This window comes from Alosa alosa, chromosome 14, assembly GCF_017589495.1.
Source record: "Alosa alosa isolate M-15738 ecotype Scorff River chromosome 14, AALO_Geno_1.1, whole genome shotgun sequence".
Taxonomy (NCBI): domain Eukaryota; kingdom Metazoa; phylum Chordata; class Actinopteri; order Clupeiformes; family Clupeidae; genus Alosa; species Alosa alosa.
In genome coordinates this window covers 24,704,016-24,713,554 of record NC_063202.1, presented here as the reverse complement: position 1 = coordinate 24,713,554, position 9,539 = coordinate 24,704,016, and the positions used below count along the sequence as shown (strand labels likewise).

The 9,539-nt window shown below is 46.9% G+C and overlaps 1 long non-coding RNA gene across 1 annotated transcript; it reads left to right on the top strand.

Moving 5' to 3' along the window:
- The first annotated feature begins 8,268 nt into the window (after positions 1–8,268).
- LOC125307410 lies at positions 8,269–9,539 on the top strand. The gene is made up of 4 exons (XR_007195708.1): positions 8,269–8,321; positions 8,409–8,508; positions 8,591–8,669; positions 8,968–9,539. It is a non-coding gene; the product is annotated as an uncharacterized LOC125307410 (long non-coding RNA).

Here is a 9,539-nt window from a genome sequence, read left to right as displayed (position 1 = left end):
GATGGAGGGAGCCACATCTGAGACCATGTGGCAGGGCAAGTTGACAGGATGGGCTCATGGCAGTGACAGCCTCTGGCGGCGGGCCAGCAGTATCCAATATCACACATGCTGGACACTCGGACAGGAGCAGAGACTTGGGCACAGACGGCACAGGGGAACTCAGACAGACAGACTTGGACATAAGCTAGACAGGAGACTCACACTCAGGCACGGGAGACTCACAGACAGAGACAGACTCAAAACACAGGTGGCACAGGAGATTCACACTCAGACCCCGGCAACTCAGAAGACTCCCAGACAGAGATAGACTCTGACACTGGCAGGACTAGAGACTCAGACACAGACGACACAGGAGACATGGACACAAACACAGGAGATGCAGACAATACAGGCGACGCGGACGACACAGACAACACAGGAAACACAGGATGACACCGGAGACGCAGACGAAACACAGGCAACGCAGACACAGGAGACGTGGACGACACGGACACAGGAGACGCAGACACAGGAGACGCAGACACAGGAGACGCAGACACAGGAGACGCAGACACAGGAGACGCAGACACAGGAGACGCAGACACAGGAGACGCAGACGATACAGACAACGCAGACACAGACACAGGAGACGCGGACGATACAGACAACGCAGACACAGACACAGGAGACACAGACGATACAGACAACGCAGACACAGACACAGGAGACGCGGACGATACAGACAACGCAGACACAGACACAGAAACAGACAACGCAGACACAGACGATACAGACAACGCAGACACAGACACAGGAGACGCGGACGATACAGACAACGCAGACACAGACACAGGAGACGCAGACGATACAGACAACGCAGACACAGACGATACAGACAACGCAGACACAGACACAGGAGACACAGACGCAGACGATACAGACAACGCAGACACAGACACAGGAGACGCAGACACAGGAGACGCGGACACAGGAGACGCGGACGATACAGACAACGCAGACACAGGAGACGCGGACGATACAGACAACGCAGACACAGGAGACGCAGACACAGGAGACGCGGACGATACAGACAACGCAGACACAGACACAGGCAACGCAGACACAGGAGATGCAGACGACACAGGAGACGCTGACACAGGATATGCAGATGACGCAGGAGATGCAGACGACACAGACACAGGCAACACAGGAGACGCAGACGCAGACACAGACACAGACAACACAGGAGACACAGATGACACAGGAGATGCAGATGACAGGCACAGGAGTGGGCCTTAAAACAGGAGTAGAAACAGACATGGGGTTGGGAACATTAACAGGTATGAAAATGGGAATGGTGACAGGGACTGTAATAGGCACAGTAATTGGCATCCTTACTGGTACTGTAATGGGAACAGAGACAGGGACAGTAACTGACACTAGTGGGGTTGCAGACTGAAATAGGGACAGGAACATGGATGGGCACAGTGACTGGAACAGAGACGGGCACAGTAACGGGAACAGAGACGGGCACAGTAACGGGCACAGTAGTTGGGACAGATGGGGAGGAACTCATGAACAGAGGTAGTCTTACACTTAGGTGAACACCCCAGTGGAGAAGCCGACTTGGAGATAGACAGAAGATTACACTTAGGGACAGGGCCAGACTTGGTGTCAGACACACACTCGGTAAGCTTGGGTTGGGAAGGAGACTCAGGGACAGACTCACATAGATACTCAGAAACAGACACAAACTGCAGACAGGGAGGCTCACTGGACTGGGGCTCTGGCTTTGAGGTAAACCTAAGCATGGATTCAGGAGAGAAGTCAGAGGCACAAATACTCTCGGACCCCGAGACAGGCACATGTTCAAGGAGAAGTAAAGGTTTAGACACAGAATTGGAAGCATTTTCAGACAAACTCAGAATCACACACACAGAAGCTCTTTGAAATACTTGGAGTCTTAGACACCAAATCGGGGGCAGGAAGAGAAGACACAGCATCGACCAAATCAGGGGCAGACAGAGCATGAGACCACTGGGCTGCAGGAAGGACAGGCTCTAAGGACTCAGATGTGACAAGCTCAGAGGATTTGGGACCACACTCAAGAGCAGGGACGTCATCCATTGTAGCACAGGACTGATTATGGGCACGCCGGCGCTTGGAGCCACGTCTCTTTCTGGGGGGTGGCTTGATGGCAAGTCTGGTTCCCCAGAATGGCAGTTCCTCTGGATCTGGGGAAACAGGGTCTGGAAGGGAACTGACATGGTGCCATTGTGACAGGGAATTCACATGCTTATGAACTGCAGACTGAGGGCTAGCTGGCTGGAGATGGAGAAGGCCTAGCCTCAGCACTTGGGACGCTCGCTGAGAGCTAACTGACTCTGAAAGGGACTCAGACCAGTGGTTAGTGGGCCCAGGGCTAAACGACACGGCTAGGAAGCCGGCAGGAGGGCAGCTAGGCAGTTCAGCTGGTTTGTGGCTATTGGAACAAAGGTAAGCTGACTTAGAAGGCCATGCTTCCCCAGTGGACCACTCATCGTCAGTGGAACACTCCCCCTCAAGGCAATGTTTAGATTCTGGAACAGGCATGGGCTCAGGGGACAAAGCAGGAACTATCTGAACACTGGCAGACATTAGATTGTTAAATGTGGTGTGGCCAGGGACTGAACAGGGTAGCGCTGGGCTGGCTTGAGCAGGGTACAGGACACTGCTGGAGCAGGGCTGGTCTCGGCGGTGAGCGCTGCTGGATCAGATCGGAGGTTAGCACGTATAGGGGACAACGCTTCACTGGTCTTGGCCCAGAGGGCCAGTATGCTGCTCTTAAGCTTGTTGATCTCAGAACCCAGGGCAGTCATCATGGGGGTCCCTGAGAGCTTGGATTGGGAGAGTATACTCTCCATCAAAAAGATACAAGTGAGCTTCTGCTCCAAATCAATAGTATTAGCAAACTGGGAGCATAAAACATTGAAAACTCTCATGTCCTCCAGTTCAATAAACAGTTCATCTGCTGGGTCCATGTTCGGGCTGGATTATTCTGTCACGGCCTGAGGACCGGCACGCAGGATTGGACCCAATAGCAGACACCAAATCAGGAATTGAAGGGAAAAGACTTTAATGTAAAAACTTAGCTTCAAAAAGGCAGTTCAAAAATAAGGAAACCCTGACAGGGCAGGAACAAACTCCACAAAAGCAGGGCAAAAACAGTCCAACACTCAGAAGATTTCAAAACTTCAAAAAACTGATTAAATTCCAAAAGGCAACACAAAATCCAAAATCGAAGATGACAAAAAACAAAGCTTGACACAGAGTACACTGGAGATAAGGACTTGACAAGGACTTACATGATGTGACTGAAAGACCCAAAATAATCCAGCAAAGAACACAAGAAGAGACAGGGTTTAAATACACAGAACCAAACAGGACTAACAAGACACAGGTGGAAAGGAACAAGGCAATAATCAGGGAACAAGGCTCAGGTGAGGGGTATGGTCAAGAAGCAAAAGCACATGACAAGGGTAAAACAAGGAACACATGGTACAGAACACGGGGAGTAAATTAAAGCACAACAGGAAGTGACATAGGAAGATATAAGACAAGGCAAAACACACAAGAAATACAAATCACTACAGAAAACAAAAATGCATGGACCCTGACACTATTATCCTGATAGTTTCATCTTGATTACATCACTCCATACCACAAAGCCGAGTCTATAGGCGAAGCATGGATCGTCACACCCGTTCAATTGTCCTCAGGTCACGTAACCAGCATGGCCAATTATTTAATGACCAGGGGCCATCTATAGCTGAATATTTCATCAAAGCCTGTATTTGTTTTAGAGAGTGTAAATGCCTGTGGAGAAGTCAGGTTATATCAAAGCATTTGGTCATGGCCTAGAACATCCACACACACACATGAATGTTTGTCTGGAGCACCGAGTGTGTGTGTGTGTGTGTGTGTGTGTACGTGTGTGTCAATGTGCGTGTCGTGTGTGTTCTGTGTGTGTGTGTGTACTTTGGACTGCTATCCTACACGGGGATTGATATGGCTGTGTCTAAATTAGATCTGTGCGATATCTGTGACAGAGTCCACTTCCACACCATCTTAGACCCCTACACACACACACACACAAATCCACACATGCCAGCATGCATACATGAATACAGACACTGACATAAACATGAATTCATGCATAGATATTGTATACCAACACACACACACACACACACACACACACACACACACACACACACACACACACACACACACACACACGTCCCATCTAATCTATCTGGTGTGTCCTGGGGCTGAGAAGGTGCCAGAGTGGTCCAGTCTTCCTCCAGGTGTGTAGACTCCATTACCTGCATAGAGACCCACACATCTATTGCAGATGTCAAACTATTCCATCTTTCGCACACACACACACACACACACACACACACACACACACACACACACACACACACACACACACACACACACACACACACACACACACACAGGCTACACAGTTAAATAGCGCTGTGAGCTAGCTGGCAACAACCTAGCTAAAATACACAACTGAAACAAAAGTCACAATCTCAGTACATCCATATACGTTTTATTTACAGTGGGTTATGAACAAAGACAAATGGAAACCGACTGCATTGCTCACAAATATATGAGAATTTGAGCTGCAGCTTGCCTCTCGACTTCACCTGCCAACACTGCAAGGCATCCCTGAACTTGAAACTCTTCCTCTCCGATCGCAACATATGTCAATCATAAAAGAGCGGTATGACCGGTCCTCCAATCATCATACAGAGGCTCGGCGTCCGGGCCATCCCACTGCCCAATTCACTCCCAGAGACACCGGGCTTCCCTGGAAATGACAATTTTGGGGAGTTTGTCCAATAAACATCTAGCTTTTCCGCACTGAGATCAGCCCATTCTGTAGTGCCATTGAAAGTCCAGTGAAGACCTGGTGAAGACGAGCGTTTATGGGGTTTTTGTTAGATCGTGTCGTCACAGCAATGTAGGGGCGGGAAGTCACAATAGATGACCGGCAAAACCTTATTGCTGAACGGACTAACCATGAAGTTGAACACGTTTTTAGCATGTTCTAGTTGGAATAGTAGGCTAATGTAATACAGTATTATTTGATGCAATTTTCCGTGATATTTTAAAGGAGGCTGAGCTTCCCCTGTAGTCTTAGAGCAATCGCCTCTGGCTGTTATATTTCCTAGTCGGGTTGACACCAGATGCATTTCAACATTAGACCTAGATGTTCTGATTCACATTTATAGAGTGGACCCATCCCGACATGCTCAGTAACTGTACCAACAGAAACAGATTGCATTGTCTACCCTTCATAAAGCTGAGTAACTGAGCTAAGGTCTGTTTGTGTGTATGTGTGGGTGTGTGTCTGTGTGTCTATGTGTGCGTGAACATGATTGTGTGTGTGTGTGAGTGTCTGCTGGTACTGCTCAAACTGTTCCATTAAGAGGCGTCCTGACGAGGCAACAGTTGTGCCTGTGGACCACAGAGAGCACAAGCAGGTGGAACAGATTGAACTGCAGATTGAAGAGGAGCCTTCCTCACAAACTAGGATGGAGAAAAGGCTATTCCTGTACCACAAGTCACACACACACACACAAACACTCTCTCTCACAAACACACACACACAGTCGAGCACTGCAGGAAGTGTGTGTATGTGTGTGTGGAAGGGACAATGGAACAGCTCGAGGTAACAGGTGTTGCTCAGCAGTTATCCTCAGCCAACACCCTGCACCCCCCATCCCTTCTGCCGACCCCCTCATCCTAATCTCACCAACTGACAGACAGCACCCATCCCTTCAACCCCCTCCGGGCTCAGGTGTTTATGAGATGCCCAGTGTGGACTCGCATATTGCCTCACCACAGAGAACACACTTGTTTATATACAGACTGAAACACAGGCTAAGAAAAAGCACAGGCTATGGATAAATAGAAGTGTCTGCTATGTAAAATGTCCATGAAAAAGCAGAAGTGAAGTGATCAATAAACAAGATTTCTGACCTACAACCTACTAATGGATGATTACCATGCTTCTAGTCCAACAGAGAGAATAGATATTTTATTAGGATGACTGTCAGAAATTGATCTGTTGCATGAACCCTATAAAGCATTCATTAAACTGTGTTACTTAGAGATGCAGAGCATGAACCTCCAGACGAGACGTGCTACCTGTAGATTCCATACATTTCTTTCTGGCTCAGCTCTCTTTAGGGCCAACAAGAAGAGCTTCAAAGCAATAAAATGTGTGTGTGTGTGTGTGTGTGTGTGTGTGTGTGTGTGTGTGACCTTTAAGTCACACATCAGCCCTTACCCTATAGCTTACTCAGATTAAATGCTGGGAGACTATGTCCACTTAGATCAGCGCTAAATAATAATCAATTAACAGATTTGTTTTTGCACGGATTTGAGGTTTTAGAGAATATACATAGACATATAATTTATAGACCAGCAGGTCCATGTATAGATCTATGCATGAGTGTGAGTGTGTCCCGTCTCAGTGTGTGCCTTTGTGCAGACTATGCTATCATCGTCCTTGTCTCTGTCATGTTCTGCATGGGTAGTCTGAGATTATGTGTGACGAATCAAAAATGGAGCTTAACGCAAACTCCACTCAGTCAGGCTCCACACTTGAGAGAGAGAAATAAAGAGTGATTGTGTGTGTGTGTGTGTGTGTGTGTGTGTGTGAGACAGAGAGACATATCTTACCTAATGCGAATCATTAATGCCATCCCCTTGTCTTGTGGATGGAATCATAATTGAAGTTGAGACTGGGTTTCACGTCTGCAATCTCCCCCTGAAATCTGAAGGGGAGATGTTGCCTCTCCTCTATACTTGGTGTGCCTTTAAACACATTTGAATTTGTTTGATGCCCTGCCTCGTAGAGTCAGCTCATCTGATCCTGAAAAACACCCAGAGGCTGCCAGTTACATCACAAATGATGTGACTCCGCATGCCATGGGAACAACAATATCAAAAAGTACACTACTCACGTATGCTGAATTTAGAGCATGAGTAACTGTCAGTGTCATGCCGAGTACAGCTTAATACTACAAGGTCAAAAGGCCACAGATTAGTATCCTGGGCTTCAGTAATATGTGTGTGTGTGTGTGTGTAATGAAGTGTGTGTGTAATGAAGTGAGCAGTTATGGCGAGCAGACCTGACGTTTTCTGATGTTGACCGAACCTCAGTGGGCTACTGAGGAGGAAACTTCATCTTCGTGTCAGAGGATGTCTGTCCAGTTGTTTGTTCCGGGGCGCTGTAATAGAGTCCATATTGATTTGGTCCTGATGGCGGAGCCTCTGTTCCTGCCCATGTAAATCTGTGTTTCGGCACGCAGGGAGAGAGAGAGAGAGAGCTCATTTTCCACCATCCGTGCCTCTCCATAAAGCAGGCCACTGAGTGACAGCTGTGCCACCTCCCTCTGCACAGCTGATGGCCTGTGTGTCCCTGGCTTAAGACTGCAGGCTTGGACTAAATAAGTAATCGTATTCATATTCATTTAAAAGAGAAGAAAAAGAAAAGAAGAAACATAATCCAAGACGAAACTAAATATACACCCTGCTCGTTTTCATTTAATAATTTATAACAGCGACAAGAGGAAACCGTCTCACGCACACCATCAATGCTCAGCTCCAAATTAAACATATGAACACCGTTGCAGGTATACTGTACTTCAGCTCCAAATTAAACACATAAACTCAGTTGCAGGTACTATACTTTAGCTCCGTATGAAACACATGAACTCAGTTGCATATATTTACTGCATGCATAGCTATAACCATATGGTTGCACCCTGTCAGACTGGCAGGTTGCTTTAAAAGAGAATGAAATCACTATTTCTGCCTGATGAAAATGTTGTAGACTGCCTGAAATATTCCTATGCTGAGCTGTGGCAGTAAATGGTATAGCATGCTGCAGTGAAATATGGTGTAAATGGCTGCAGGATTACCCACCTGGACAAAATTATTAAAGTGTAACTATTGCCAAAATGCAACCTAGGATTTTTTGTGAATGTACCCGAGTCAAACTTTTGTTTAAAAGAATAATTAGGATGGAATCACCATTTTTAATCAAAATTGCTATTTTTAAATGTAGCCTGGGTAATTCTGCTGCTGCTGCTCATTTTCTTACACTCCCGTTACGCCACTAAGTAGGGTGAGGGTGGGCATTGACTAATTAAGTCACCTGACATTATGGGAGCGGGCATATCTATAGGCACCTGGGGTCCTTAGGTCAGTAGCGTTTCACACATCAAATGCGGCTGTGTGAGTGGCAGTGGTTCGGGTGCGGCGTCAAGTTGAAGGTAGGCCTGAAATGTTTCCTCATAGACGTTTGTTGCGTTTGATTAGAGTGCGGCCATTGGATATTAAGTGGGTGTCTGTTTTGTTAGCGTGTGACTGAGCAGACGCCAGCAAGGCCGCTGTGAGGCAGCTCCACCAATGCTTGGAGGGGCGAGCTAATTGTGTCAAAGTTCTCCGTATGTGATCAAGGTACGCTATCTAGCACAGTAGTCACATTAGTTTGTCCTGGCTGCCTTGTTTGTAATGTGCCGCTGTGTTTATCTCCCATCAGCACTTCGCTGGCTATTGTGGCCGCCAGCGAGGGGGAAGTGTAAATGTCCAAGAGCTTGTGCTAACTTTCACCGCAACAGGTATGTCGAGTTTACGGGAGTGTTTATGATCTACCTTTGGGGGAAATGGGTATTATGTGTGAATGGCTTGGCAAAGGGGATGAGAAGGTGAATGTATCTTCGTTGGCTGTAGTTTTTAGCCCTAGCTGCAGTCATAGCCCAAGTTCCTTTTAGTGAAGGCTGATTGGTCATTGCATGTTTGAGTTAACTATGATGTATCGGACTGCCTGTACCATGCTATATGTCATGCTGCAAAGTGTGGTAAATTGCAGTGTTTAATGTGGTTTGCTTTTTCTTTGATTGTGTTGTGTTTTTTTAGATCCAGACTGCTACATGGTGTTGCTAAGCTGCTGTTCTCTACACTGTATGTTTGTATGACTGGTATGGTTCTTAGACTGTGCATATTTTACATATGTATTTTGTTTGCCCCTTCTAGCCTGTGGCTAGGTGTATGTAATAGTGTATAGGCCGTTCTGTGAGCCACAGGTTAGAGGGGCTTTTCTTTTCTTTTACCCCTGTCTTCCCTTGTCTTCCCCTTAAGGCCCTAAGTAATTTCAGATACAGTCGAGCCTGGGTAGTGTGAGGGGCTACTGGATAGCGGGTTCCCTTAAAAGTTCACTCAATGACTGGTTGTAGTGCTGTGTGTGAGCCTTAATGCCTTTAGTTAGGCTTTCCTTAGCGACAGAAGATTTGCAGTGCAGTGTATTGTGAATTCTTGGCGTGTATTACTTCAAGAAGTGCGATCATCATTCACGTGTGGTAGTGAGACCTAACATCCTGTTAGTATTTCATCTCAGTCACTCGACTAGTCTAAACTTGATGGCTGTAACTTCCCCTTCCCCCCTCCATGTGTAATTGTTGACCAACCACAGCAACACCTTTAAGTATTTA